General features: G+C 38.2%; 1 long non-coding RNA gene across 3 annotated transcripts in view; it reads left to right on the forward strand.

Annotated features, from left to right (window-relative positions):
- The window catches only part of LOC132373280 (uncharacterized), a 205,689-nt gene that overhangs the window by 128,595 nt on the left and 62,057 nt on the right, over nucleotides 1–15,037 (forward strand). For 2 of the 3 annotated variants that reach the window (XR_009505397.1, XR_009505399.1), the window contains exon 4: nucleotides 6,105–6,142. The exons of the other annotated variant lie outside the window; for it this stretch is intronic. This is a non-coding gene — a long non-coding RNA (uncharacterized LOC132373280). The remainder of the gene's footprint in view (nucleotides 1–6,104; nucleotides 6,143–15,037) is intronic. 3 annotated transcript variants of the gene reach the window in all.

Consider the following 15,037-nt stretch of genomic DNA (forward strand, 5'->3'; position numbering starts at 1 on the left):
TGTCATTTTTGAGCCACGGAACCAATGCCAGAAACCATTTACCTGCACGCATTTTTGTTATATGAAAATAACAATCCCATATTTACTGAAGCAACTGTTAGGTTACCTGCTATTAAAAGTAATATTTCTAAATGGTGCAAATGTATATGTATCTGTGTGTATGTATATGTGTGTGTAGGCAAGTAGAGCATTTAAAGTTGATGGTAGTGAGATATACGTTACTGGTACCCAAAGTTAGCTGGTTCAGTGTCACCAGGATGTTTACCAAGTAAAAGCAGGGATGGATTGCCAATTTATTCAAGGTCACACCTTAAACATGGTAGAGGTTAAGGATGTGGATTTTAAATTTCATTAATTAAAGCTGATACTCAGGATACCCATCCCTCCAAAACACGGGCTACATTTTATTGTGGAAAACAATAGTATGTGCATTTATCTAAAACCAAGTTTTAAAAGAAATCTGCTTTTCATTTTCAATGTTAACCTCATTTTATTTCCTTTTATAAAAACTGAGTATATTCTCTTTATATTTTTGGATATTTGAGTAAAGAACAAACAGCATTTACAAAATGCTACATTTAAAAAAACTTATTTTAGATCTTAAAATTTTAAAGTGTTTATGAGACAAATGTTTTTTAAAATAAAACTGACATTTAAACTAAAAATGTTCTATTGTACTATGTACTATATAAAATACATCATGCTATATGAAATATATTATTAGAGGCTAAAATTTTAAAAAATATGGTATAGTTTTAGGTACTTAGCTAACTGTTAATTTTCATAATAAAAGTAAAATTTGTATAGTGTTACTATGCACCTAATTGTTCTAAAATCTTAATTTATATTAACTCATTTAGTCTTCTCATTAGTCTTCTCTATGGATTTGGTACCGTTATTATTGTCATTCCCATTTTATAGCTGGGGATACCGAGGCACAGAGATACTGAATAATTTGTCTCAGTAGAGCTAAGATATGAACCAAGGGACCCTGGCTCTAGAGTCTGCTCTCTTGTCTGCTATGCTTTGTTGCCTCCCAAGTTTACTCATTATACTTCATATGAGCATAGTTATATTACTTGTTAACTTGTGCTAAGCTACATTCCTTAACACATTTCCTATTCACTCCTTTTGCTGTGTATTTAAAGATTTTTTTTTTCATTTATTATCCCATATACTTTGGAATAAATGGACTTGCCACCCTCCCTTACCCTATTCCTCCCAGTAAGCTAACAAGTTGAGGTGGATCTCTAGCACTCTTGTGCACTCAGCCAATTAGAACAAAACTCCTTCTGATGTGAATCCTAAGCCAAAATTCTCACCCGCCTTAAGAATAAAGATCCTTAAGAATAAAGGATCAGTTGCCCTTTGGGGACACATTAGGAGCCATTGCACTAACCACATTCAGCTTGTAAAACTCTAGCTTGAATTCTGCCATTTCTATTTAGTTCATGGCCTGCAGTTCCGGGGCTGTGTATATCTTATTCCATATTCTGGGGGAACCACACAAGTGTTATCTTTTCCTTTGTCTGTCTGTCATTGTGACTTAGGAAATATGGACAAGGATGAGGACTACTGATTTTATGGATGAAACAAAAGTTTTAGAAAGGGAGCGGGACAGAGCACCCCTTCCGTTGTCTGTTCCATGATTAGGCTGACTATGAGAAAGGGATAAGAGAAAAGCAAAAGTCAGACGTATTTAAAGGAAGAGAGTAGGGAATGTGAGAATAAAATGTGGGAGAAGAACAGGAGATTCAGAGAAGAGTGAGAAAGTCAGCAGGTCTGGGTCTTGGGGGTGTGGAACAGGTATATGAAGAGTGTTGGAGAAGAAAAGATCTGCTTCCTCTGTGGCTCACTTGTGGAAACTACAGTGTTAAAGGAAGCTGCCCAGAATGGCCTCTCTGCTTGGATGCTCCTTAGGCATCAAGGAAATAAATAATTAAGCCGAGCCCTGACCACATCCTTTTTCTCCTGGCATTCGTATCCTCCCTCCATTCTCCAAACCTTTGATATTATTCCTTAAATTAATCACTCATTTTCTCTTTGCAACGTCCTGTCCTGGCATCTGCAGCTCTCACTTCTGTGAACGGCTTTTGGGTACTCTGCACTCAGCAGCCATCCTGGATCAGATCATGTCAGAAAGCCGCTTTTCCAGTTATGGGAAAACCACAAGAAAGTTCCTAAAATGGCACTCCCAGCTTGCTCCCCGCAATTATGTTTTTGTCTCCCCCTTCTCGCTTTCAAGTTTTTTTTTTTTTTGAGTTTTGTATATGGAACTTAGCTAACAGGAAGAAGAGATTAGTAGCGTTAACTTTTGAGCAAACTCCTTAGAGAAGTTCCTCTGAAATTTCTGTAGCTCCATGATGTAGGTTGACTGCTGGCTCTTCATTTTCCTTTCACTCATCAGCATCTCACAAATTCGCTTCTGCTCCTCTGCGAAGTCTGGTCCTACCAAAGTTTCTAAGAACCTCCCCGTTCATGACTCAAATAGAAACTGTTCAGTCCTTTTGTTAACTGAGTACTTTTGGTCCACATCTTTCTTTCTTCAATCCCCAAATCCTTGTGCCATGTATTCCTCCCAGGTTGTTCCTTCTGATGTTTTTCCCCCACTGGTTCCCCTTCCTCTGTTTCATCCTTACATTGTAGCTTCCCTGGGCTTCTGATTCTGTCATCCTTTCCCCTTCCTTCACCTTCTTCCCTATTATGGGTTGAATTGCATCTCCTCCAAAAAGGTATGTTAAAGCCCTAATCCTTAGTACCTTAGAATGTGAGCTTATTTAGAAATAGGGTCATTGCAAATGTAATTAGCTAAATTGACATGAGGTTATACTGGAGTAGGATGGGTTCTTAGTCCAATATGACTTGTGTCCTTATAGGAAAAAATAAATTTGATAGAGCATATGTACAGGGGAGGCAGCCACGTGAAGAGGGAGGAGGGACTGGAGTTATGCTGCCACAAACCAAGGAACACCAGGGGGTTACCAGAAACTGGGGGAGGCGAGGATGGCTGCTCCCTGAGAGACTTCAGGGGGATCATGGCCCTGCCAACATCTTGATTTCAGACTTCTAGCCTCCAGAACCATGAGACAATACATTTCTGTTTAGCCCTGGTTTGTGGGTACTTTGTTCTGGCAGTCCTAGGAAACTAATAACCCTCCCCTCTTCTCCTCTCCCCTCCCATCCCTCCTCCTCTTTTCCCTTCTTTTCTCTTTTCTTCCCTAATCCCTGGATAACAACATCTACCCCATGACTTCCATTATCACCTATATTCTGACAACTCTCAGGTCTCCTGAACTCCAAAACCAAATTTATAATTTCCCACTTATCTTCTTCATCTGGGTGTTCTGCAGACATTTGAAAGTCAACACATTTAAAACGGGACTCAGATTTGCTCTTTATTCTATGTTCTTGTGGCAGGTTGTATTTTCCTAAGATGACTGCACAATGTATCTCACTGTGACATTGTAACTCTGTTCATCCAGAGTTGAGGGTCTCTGTTCCCTCCCTGAACCTGGGTGGACCTTTGTGACAACCTTGACCAGTGAAGTGACTAGTAGCAGAAGTGACTTCATGTAACTTCTAAGGCCAGGTCATAAAAATTCCATTCACTTCCACCTGGTTTTCTTGGAACACTTGCTATTGGAACCCAGCCACCACGCTGTGAGAAAGCCTAGGCCACATGGAGAGGCCAAGTGTAGGCACTCTGGTCAACAGCTCCAAGTGAGGTCCCAGTTGACAGCCAATATGAACCTCTAGGCATATGAAAGAGGAAGGCTTTGCGATGATTCCAGCCACAGCCGCCATCTGACCGCAACACGTGAGAGATCTTGAACAAGAACTGTAAGGCTAAGGCAATCAGCCTCCAAAACCATAAGAGATGATCACAAATGATTGTGTTATTTTAAGCCACTAAGTTTTGGGAATAAATCATTATGCAGCAATAGATAACTGCAGTGGTTCTTTATTTCGATTAATAAAACAACATTTAGTCAGTCACAATACTTTATATTCTCAGTCATCTGTAATTCTTTCTTTTCACTCACTCCACAAATTTAATCCATTTTCTAATTCTTGCCAATTCAACCTCATAAATTTTTGCTGAGAAAATGCTCTTCTTTGTATACTCTGTTTCCCTGCCTTATGGATACCATTGTAATAATGCATATGAAAGAGGATGAGGCCTTAAACTGACATCTTCCAGGCTTCCATTTTGTCCTGATTGAATCAATCCTCATGCTTATGTTAGAGTGATCTCTTTAAAATACACATCTGACCATGTCATTTTCTTGCCTGTCACCCTCTGAGTTAAAGATAATGTCTTCTTATGCAAAGATACTCATTATGCAAGGTCCTCCATAAGGTGGTTCCCAAAACTATCTTTCCAGATTTATCACTTGGCATGGCACCCCATGTCCCCAACATTCTAGCCACTTTGGCCTATTCATTTTGCCCTAAGTAAGCATCATCTATGCTTCTGTACTTCTGCCCATATCCTTCTTCTCCCTGGAATGTCTTTATGAGTTTTTCCTGTCCTAGATTACATACCACTGTTTTGAAGGACTTTATTGGAACATTCTCTTGTCCCCCAGCAGAACTACATTTTTTTCCCTCTGCTGTAATAAAACCTTGCAATATCTCTCTCATTTTATTAGAATTATGTTTTACTAGCTGTCTCTCCTATCAAACTGAGAAACCTCTAGTACTAGAACTACATGCTAGATTTAATATTAGATACTGATGATTCTAAGAACAGCAATGTATAATATAGTTACACCATTCATTCAATCATTCATTTATTTGCTCATTCACTTATTCCTTTACCAAATATTGTTTACCAATGGCACTCTATTCCCAAGGAAAGAGGGAGCATGTAACTTTTCTAATTTGTCTTAGAGAGCTGAAAACTCAAGCCATTGTCTTTTGCTGGGAGAGCTCACAGGATATTTTGGGAACAATTTCAATAACAAAAATAAAACACATGTTTATGAAACTAAACACTGTAATAACCACTTTACATATATCATTACATTTAATCCTCATAAAGATACTTGAATGTAGATCTTATTGTTGAGTAAACTGTTAAAGACTAAATAGCTTGCCCAAGTTAACAGTAAATAGCAATGCTATATTTGGATCTAAGTCTGTTTGGTTCTCAAGTTCATTTTCTTTCCATCATAGGTCATATTTTCTTCTCCTTTTAGTATCAGTGGTCATCTCTTTCGTAATTACTGCATTGTTGGCATTTCCAGATCACCTACGTGTCCATCTACTAAAATATCTGGTGGGGAGGTGGGACACTACTAACCCTGACAGCCTTTCCACCTAACTTTCCAAATTTCAGTTCCCCCAGGTGTCTAGTGAGCTGTCCTTTATTTCTCTTCCATTCTCAGTTATTTTGAGCAGTTTAGAAGTTGAGTTTTCATGAGGCTGCACTGAGAAGTTTGATTAGTCAGGCAAAGATGGACTTGAGAGATTCTAATTAGAGACAGCCTTGTGTTCAAATAAGGCATGTGGGAGGAAAGTCACAGCTGAGTAAGTAAGGACTGTGGGTGTGGCTGTGGCATCTGCGTGTGGGTCTTTGTGCCTGTGTGGGTGTGAGAATGCAAGCACATGTGCTGTCTGCAGCAGAAGGCATCTGTGGCTGGAGTGGTTCTTGCTACCACTAGGCATTTTTATTGTCTGCCTGTCCATGTGTTCTTAGGTGCACATGTGGCTTCTCCGTGGGTGTGCCAGTCGTGTCTGTGTATGGGTTTCTCTGTGTGCGTGTGGAGGTGAGGAAGGAAGAGCTAACTTCTCGATAGCTTTTCCAGACTTCCATCAGGAGCCCAAGACTCAAAGTGAAAATGCTGTCAGATGCTTAAATGAAATTTGCTACTGATATCTTAACTAGGAGGCATGGAAAAGCCAGAAAATGGAATCAACAATCCATTACATCCCCCACTCCTCTTCTTTCTCCAGTCTTAAAAGAATTTCCTTCCTCATCTCCACCTCATCCCTTATCTGTCCAGGTGAATTATTTTTCACTCTGCTTGCATGTCATCAAACTGAATGATTGTTTCTGTGTTTCTGCCTCTAAACACTTCTGTGTTTTTGCCTCTAAAAAGGAAAGAGAAGAGCTGTGAGATCCGGAGAGGACCGGCAGGTGAGAGGACCGGCAGGTGAAATGTGTAGACGGGGGGGACACAGGAAGCCACTGCCTGCTCTGCCGTGTTGAATCATCACGTTGACTACATGCCAGGCATTGTGTTATAATATGGTCACACCACTGCCCCAATGTCCCCAAGTGATAGGCTAACAACCAAGAGGAGATAAAAGATAAAATAACAGGTAGAATTATGGTGGAACATGAAACAGATCAATCAATGAAAGCAACTATGTGAATTGTAGAATATAAGTTCTCTTTGTGCTCTATCAAAGTACAATTTGCAAAAAATTTGACCAACGTAAAAAATTTATGAAAAAAATAAAAAGAAAAAATCTATGAAAACTGTCTAATGCAGAGTTTCTACTAATACCTGAGTCAGACTTCACCCCTCTCCAAACATTGTAACTATTCTACTTTGGCTGGTGACTTTGATTTCTAAAAATGAAAAATATTTTGTTTTTACATTCTGTGGCTTTTGTATAACTAGAGGGGGTACATTTGAGAGAGAGAGAGGAGAGACAGAAGAGAGAGGACAGAAGAAGAAGAGAGGGAAGGATGTAACATGACTGAGATGTATTGATAGATTTTTATTCTTCTATTGAATGACAGCCATACAATCAGAACAGCAGTGAGATGCTTCCTCCTAAGTTGGAAAAAGGAGAAATAAGGTTTGCCATCTGTGGGAGTAGGCCTGGAGACTGTAAATAAGTGCCTGAAGTGTTTGGGAACACGAAAAGCTCCAGTTAAGGTCACCTGGGTGTAATTTCAAGCAAGCAGTTCTAGAATGTGATTTTAATTTAGTAATGGGAACCCCATTGTATTGTACTTCATATGGAGAAAGAGTTGAATGCACAGAAGACAGTTCAGTCTGGAGGAATAGAAAGGGAAACTACAACTGAGCAGTCCAGAGACAGGGAATTAGGAGACACAAATACTCAATCACTGCAGCGTATTGTGGGGCAATGATCCTTCATCCCACAGCCCCACCTCTAGCATGAGTAGGAGATTTTGTTTAAGATCATGCATATTTCCATTTGTTTTTATTTTCTGCTCACTAAGTAGCATTTTCATCATGAACTGTTCTGCTAATGAGAAGGTAGTACCCTGGATGGGAAAAATATCATTATTCTAGAACCTGGAAGGAGTATCTCTCCCAGAATAAGTGAAGGAAGGGACAGTCTAATTGGACTGATAAACTTCAATCTCCTGTGAGTTTGATTAGTTTGATTAGTCTTCCCAGGACTGATGATGGAGAGACGCTGACAAGGTAAGAGCCAGATCCAGAACTGTATCACCTGTGAGGCCCATTGGTGGATGGGAAGCTGGCCTTCCTCTGGAAAACACTCTGCTGTTAACTACATTGAATACTTAACACTGCTGGGTCATTATTTAGGAACAATACATATAGATGGGATAAAGCTTATCACTATATGCATATTTCCAACCTTTTTCCTTCCCTGACACTAAAAAGGACTCTAGCTTGGCCTATTTAGTGCTGTTTCTTTTCCCCACTCTGCAAATCGTAGTCCTGATTTGTTTGAATGGTTTTTGAGATTTTGTGATGGAGGGTTGAGAGGAAAAAGTGGGGAGTTGGGGAGCAAAAAGACAAGATATGCTTGTGTAGGGATTTAAAGGAGATTAGTGGTGGTCTGTGAGAGAAATGGATTGAGGAGAGAAATAAGAAGTAGTCATCAAGGTCTGTGTATCAGCTTCATGGAGTTTGAGGTGACACAAGTAAAATACTTGTTATACTGAAATTATTTTAGTTGGATGAAATGGAATGCATTTTTTTTTAACCCACACATTTTCTTTCTTCCTTCCTTCCTTCCTTCTTTTCTTTCTTTCTTCCTTCCTTCCTTCCTCTCTCCCTCCCTCTCTCTCTCTTTCTTTCTTTCTTTTTTAACTTAAATTCTTTTTTAATTGAGATACAGTTGATTTAAAATATTATATTAGTTTTAGGTGTGTAACATAGTGCTACAAAATTTTTATGGCTTATACTCCATTTATAATTATTATAAAATATTGGCTATATTCCCTGTGCTGTACAATATATCCTTGGTCTTATCTATCTTATACATAGTAGTTTACATCTCTTAATCCCCTACTCCTATCTTGTCCATCACTCCTTCCCTCTCCCACTGGTAACCACTAGTTTGTTTTTTTCTATGTCTGTGAGTCTGCTTTTTTCTTGATATATTCACTAGTTATTTTTTAGATTCAACATATAAGTGATAACATACAGTATTTGTCTTTCTCTCTCCGACTTATTTCACTTAGCATAATATCCTCCAGGTCCATCCCTGTCATTACAAATGGCAAAATTTCATTCTTTCTTTATGACTGAGTAGTATTCCATTGTGTATATATACCACATCTTCTTTAACCAGTTGTCTGTTGATGGACACTTAGGTTGCTTCCATATCTTGGCAATTGTGAATAATGCTGCTATGAACATTGGGGTGCATGTATCACTTTGAATTAGTGTTTTCATTTTCTTTGGATATATGCCCAGGAGTGGGATTGCTGAATCATATGATAGTTCTATTTCTAGCTTTCTGAGGAACCTTCATACTGTTCTCCATAGCGGCTGTACCAATTTACATTCCCAGCAACAGTGTATGAGGGTTCCCCTTTCTCCACATTCTCACCAGCATTTATTATTTGTGGTCTTTTTGGTGATAGCCATTCTGACGGGTGTGAGGTGATATTTCATTGTGGTTTTGATTTGCGTTTCTCTGATGATGAGTGATGTTGAACATCTTTTCATGTTGGAATGCATTCTTTTAAATTCAACATCTATAAGGATGAAAACAACTGAAATACAGCTTTAGAAAGATTTCACATAAATTTTATTGCTTACTATCCTAAATTATTTTCCCTAGAATTTGTTAATTAATTTGATTTTCAAGCCCAGAGAACGATCAATCATGAGCTATTAACCCACCCTCTCTCACAGCTTAAGGTACCACATGTTAAACCATTTTTTCTCCAGAGCTCCAGACCATATATCCAGCTACCAACTGATCATTTTCACTGAGATATCCCTTTAGCATCGCAGGTTGAAATGAGCTCACCATTGTACTTTTCAAACCTTCTTCTCCTTCAGTATTTCTTTTCTCAGTGAATGGTACTCTTTTATGCCTAGATTTCTGAACCAGACCCATGGAATCTATCTTGACTCTTCCCTCTCTGTTATCAACCTCCCAATTTCTCTATTATAATTCCTAAATATATCTAAAATTTGCCCACTCCATCTCCATCTCACTGACACAGCCTTGGATCAGACCACCATTGTGTCTCACCTGGGTAACTGAAAGAGCTTCCTAGTGATTTTCTCTGTCTCCAGGCCTTCCCTGACCCAGACCTCTAGATGAAAATAATGTGATGATTTACTTCTGTTACTGTTTGGACTATACATTTCCTTTACAGTTCTCTTTAATTATTAGTCTTGAGGTTTTTTAAATTTGCTTTGTATGCAAGTGTTTTATATTGATCATATTCTAGAGTTTTTCCAAATACTACATCTTAATAGCTATACTACTTAATTCTCCCCATATTAAAAAAAAAAAAAGTGATAAATCAATGCTATTCTTTTTTCCCCCACAGAGACCATCCTCAGAGAATTTTTGTCTAACTGCCTGAACTACTTAGACCTAACACCTGGGGCTTCCTTTTATGTCTTCCTGCATTAGATATACAATTGGCTGGATCCCATGTCTTCCTCTTTCTTGGTTTATTCCTGAAAGTGATAGCCTATGAGAGGGTGAACATGGGAGACAATTCTGTAGGTTTTTTTTTTTTTTTAACATCTTTATTGGAGTATAATTGCCTTACAATGTTGTGTTAGTTTCTGCTGTACAACAAAGTGAATCAGCTATATGTATACATATATATCCCCATATCCCCTCCCTCTTGCGTCTCACTCCCACCCTCCCTATCTCACCCCTCTAAGTGGTCACAAAGCACTGAGCTGATCTACTTGTGTGATGTAGCTGCTTCCCACTAGCTATCTATTTTACATTTGGTAGTGTATATATGTCAATGCTACTCTCTCACTTCGTCCCAGCTTACCCTTCACCCTTCCCATGTCCTCAAGTCCATTCTCTACGTCTGCATCTTTATTCCTGTCCTGCCCCTAGGTTTCTCAGAACCATTTTTTTTTAAAGGAATTCCTTTATATTTTTTATTATTTATTTATTTATTTATTTATTTATTTTTGGCTGTGTTGGGTCTTCGTTTCTGTGCAAGGGCTTTCTCTAGTTGCGGCAAGCGGGAGCCACTCTTCATCGCGGTGCACGGGCCTCTCACTATCGCGACCTCTCTTGTTGCGGGGCACAGGCTCCAGACACGCAGGCCCAGTAGTTGTGGCTCACGAGCCTAGTTGCTCCACGGCATGTGGGATCTTCCCAGACAAGTGCTCGAACCCGTGTCCCCTGCATTGGCAGGCAGATTCTCAACCACTGCGCCATCAGGGAAGCCCTCAGAACCATATTTTTTTTTAGATTCGATATATATGTGTTAGCATATGGTATTTGTTTTGCTCTTTCTGACTTACTTCACTCTGTATGACAGACTCTAGGTCCAACCACCTCACTACAAATAACTCAGTTTCCTTTCTTTTTATGGCTGAGTAATATTCCATTGTATATATGTGCCACATCTTCTTTATCCATTCATCTGTCAGTGGACACTTAGGTTGCTTCTATGTCCTGGCTATTGTAAATAGTGCTGCAATGAACATTGTGGTACATGACTGTTTTTGAATTATGGTTTTCTCAGGGTATATGCCCAGTAGTGGGATTGCTGGGTCATATGGTAGTTCTATTTTTGGTTTTTTAAGGGACCTCCATACTGTTCTCCATATTGGCTGTATCAATTTACATTCCCACCTACAGTGCAAGAGGGTTCCCTTTTCCCCACACCCTCTCCAGAATTTATTGTTTGTAAATTTTTTGATGATGGCCATTCTGACTGGTGTGAGGTGATACCTCATTGTAGTTTTGATTTGTATTTCTCTAATGAATAGTGACGTTGAGCATTCTTTCATGTGTTTGTTGGCAAGCTGGTTATCTTCTTTGGAGAAATGTCTGTTTAGGTCTTCTGCCCATTTTTGGATTGGGTTGTTTGTTTTTTTATATTGAGCTGCATGAACTGCTTGTACATTTTGGAGATTAATCCTTTGTCAGTTGCTTTGTTTGCAAATATTTTCTCCCATTCTGAGGGCTGTCTTTTCGTCTTGTTTATGGTTTCCTTTGCTGTGCAAAAGCTTTTAAGTTTCATTAGGCCCCATTTGTTTATTTTTGTTTTTTTTTCCATTTCTCTAGGAGCTGGGTCAAAAAGGATCTTGCTGTGATTTATGTCATAGAGTGTTCTGCCTATGTTTTCCTCTAAGAGTTTGATAGTGTCTGGCCTTACATTTAGGTCTTTAATCCATTTTGAGTTTACTTTTGTGTATGGTGTTAGGGAGTGTTCTAATTTCATTCTTTTACATGTAGCTGTCCAGTTTTCCCAGCACCACTTATTGAAGAAGCTGTCTTTTCTCCATTGTATATTCTTGTCACCTTTATCAAAGATAAGGTGACCATATGTGCGTGGGCTTATCTCTGGGTTTTCTATCCTGTTCCATTGATCTATATTTCTGTTTTTGTGCCAGTACCATACTGTCTTGATTACTGTGGCTTTGTAGTATAGTCTGAAGCCTAGGAACCTGAATCCTCCAGCTCCGTTTTTCTTTCTCAAGATTGCTTTGGCTATTCGGGGTCTTTTGTGTTTCCATACAAATTGTGAAATTTTTTGTTCTAGTTCTGTGAAAAATGCCATTGATAGTCTGATAGGGATTGCAATCAATCTGTAGATTGCTTTGGGTAGTATAGTCATTTTCACAATGTTGATTCTTCCAATCCAAGAACATGGTATATCTCTCCATCTGTTTGTATCATCTTTAATTTCTTTCACAGTGTCTTATAGTTTTCTGCATACAGGTCTTTTGTCTCCTTAGGTAGGTTTATTCCTAGGTATTTTATTCTTTTTGTTGCAGTGGTAAATGGGAGTGTTTCCTTCATTTCTCTTTCAGATTTTTCATCCTTAGTGTATAGGAATGCAAGAGATTTCTGTGCATTCATTTTGTATCCTGCTACTTTACCAAATTCATTGATTAGCTCCAGTAGTTTTCTGGTAGCATCTTTAGGATTCTCTATGTATAGTAACATGTCATCTGCAAACAGTGACAGTTTTACTTCTTCTTTTACAATTTGGATTCCTTTTATTTCTTTTTCTTCTCTGATTGCTGTGGCTAACACTTCCAAAACTATGTTGAATAATAGTGCTGAGAGTAGGCAACCTTGTCTTGTTCCTGATCTTAGTGGAAATCATTTCAGTTTTTCACCATTGAGAACGATGTTGGCTGTGGGTTTGTCATATATGGCCTTGAGGTAAGTTCCCTCTATGCCTACTTTCTGGAGTGTTTTTATCATAAGTGGGTGTTGAATTTTGTCAAAAGCTTTTTCTGCATCTATTGAGATTATCATATGTTTTTTTTCCCTCAATTTAATATGGTGTATCACGTTTATTGATTTGCATATATTGAAGGATCCTTACATTCCTGGTATAAACCCCACTTGTTCATGGTGTATGATCCTTTTAACGTGCTGTTGGATTCTGTTTGCTAGTATTTTGTTGAGGATTTTTGCGTCGATGTTCATCAGTGATATTGGCCTGTAGTTTTCTTCCTTTGTGACATCTTTGTCTGGTTTTAGTATCAGGGTGATGGTGGCCTCGTAGAATGAGATTGGGAGTGTTCCTCCCTCTGCTGTATTTTGGAAGAGTTTGAGAAGGATAGGTGTTAGCTCTTCTCTAAATGTTTGCTAGAATTCTCCTGTGAAGCCCTCTGGTCTTGGGCTTTTGTTTGTTGGAAGATTTTTAATCACAGTTTCAATTTCAGTGCTTGTGACTGGTCTGTTTATATTTTCTATTTCTTCCTGGTTCAGTCTCAGAAGGTTGTGCTTTTCTAAGAATTTGTCCATTTCTTCCAGGTTGTCCATTTTACTGACATATAGTTCCTTGTAGTAATCCCTCGTGATTCTTTGTATTTCTGCAGTGTCAGTTGTTACTTCTCCTTTTTCATTTCTAATTCTGTTGATTTGAGTCTTCTCTCTTTTTTTCTTTATGAGTCTGGCTAATGGTTTATCAATTTTGTTTATCTTCTCAAAGGACAGGCTTTTAGTTTTGTTGATCTTTGCTATTGCTTTCTTCATTTCTTTTTTCATTTATTTCTGATCTGATCTGTATGATTTCTTTCTTTCTGCTAACTTTTGGGGGATTTTTGTTCTTCTTTCTCTAATTGCTTAAGTAAAAGGTTAGGTTGTTTATTTAAGATTTTTCTTGTTTCTTGAGGTAAGATTGTATTGCTATAAACTTCCTTCTTAGAGCTGCTTTTACTGCATCCTATAGGTTTTGGGTCATCATGTTTTCATTGTCATTTGTTTCTAGGTATTTTTTTATTTCCTCTTTGATTTCTTCAGTGATCTCTTGGTTATTTAGTAGTGTATTGTTTAGCCTCCATTTGTTTGTATTTTTTACAGTTTTTTTTCCTGTAGTTGATATCTAGTTTCATAGTGTTGTGGTTGGAAAAGATACTTCATACAGTTTGAATTTTCTTAAATATACTGAGGCTGATTTGTGACCCAAGGTATGATCTATCCTGGAGAATGTTCCATGAGCACTTGAGGAGAAAGTGTCTTCTGTTGTTTTTGGATGGAATGTCTTATAAATACCAATTAAGTCCATCTTGTTTAATGTGTCATTTAACGCTTGTGTTTCCTTATTTATATTCATTTTGGATGGTTTTTCCACTGGCGAAAGTGGGATGTTAAAGTCCCCTAGTATTATTGTGTTACTGTTGATTTCCCCTCTTATGGCTGTTAACATTTGCCTTATGTATTAAGGTGCTCCTATTTTGGGTGCATAAATATTTACAATTGTTATATCTTCTTCTTGGATTGATCCCTTGATCATTATGTAGTGTCCTTCTTTGTCTCTTGTAATAGTCTTTATTTTAAAGTCTATTTTGCCTGATATGAGAATTGCTACTCCAGCTTTCTTTTGATTTCCATTTGTATGGAATATCTTTTTCCATCTCCTCACTTTCAGTCTGTATATGTCCCTAGGTCTGAAGTTGGTCTCTTGTAGACAGCATATATATGGGTCTTGTTTTTGTATCCATTCAGCCAGTCTATGTCTTTTGGCTGGAGCATTTAATCCATTTACATTTAAGGTAATTATCAATATGTATGTTCCTTAATTGTTTTGAGTTTGTTTTTATAGGTCTTTTCCTTCTCTGTGTTTCCTGCCTAGGGAAGTTCCTTTAGCATTTGTTGTCAAGCTCTTTTTATAGTGCTGAATTCTCTTAACTTTTGCTTGTCTGAAAAGGTTTTAATTTCTCCATCAAATCTGAATGAGATCCTTGCTGGGTAGAGTAATCTTGGTTGTACATTTTTCCCTTTCATCACTTTAAATATTTCCTGCCACTCCCTTCTGGCTTGCAGAGTTTCTGCTGAAACATCAGCTTTTAACCTTATGCAGATTCCCTTGTATGTTATTTGTTGCTTTTCCCTTGCTGCTTTTAATATTTTTTCTTTGTATTTAATTTTTGATAGTTTGATTAGTATGTGTCTTGGCATGTTTCTCCTTGGATTTATCCTGTGTGGGACTCTCTGTGCTTCCTGGACTTGATTGATGGCTTCCTTTCCCATTTTAGGGACGTTTTCGACTATAATCTCTTCAAATATTTTCTCAGACCCTTTCTGTTTCTCTTCTTCTTCTGGGACCCTTATAATTCGAATGTTGGTGCATTTAATGCTGTCTCAGAGGTCTCTGAGACTGTCCTCAATTCTT

The sequence above is a fragment of the Balaenoptera ricei genome, chromosome 1, assembly GCF_028023285.1.
Source record: "Balaenoptera ricei isolate mBalRic1 chromosome 1, mBalRic1.hap2, whole genome shotgun sequence".
NCBI lineage: Eukaryota > Metazoa > Chordata > Mammalia > Artiodactyla > Balaenopteridae > Balaenoptera > Balaenoptera ricei.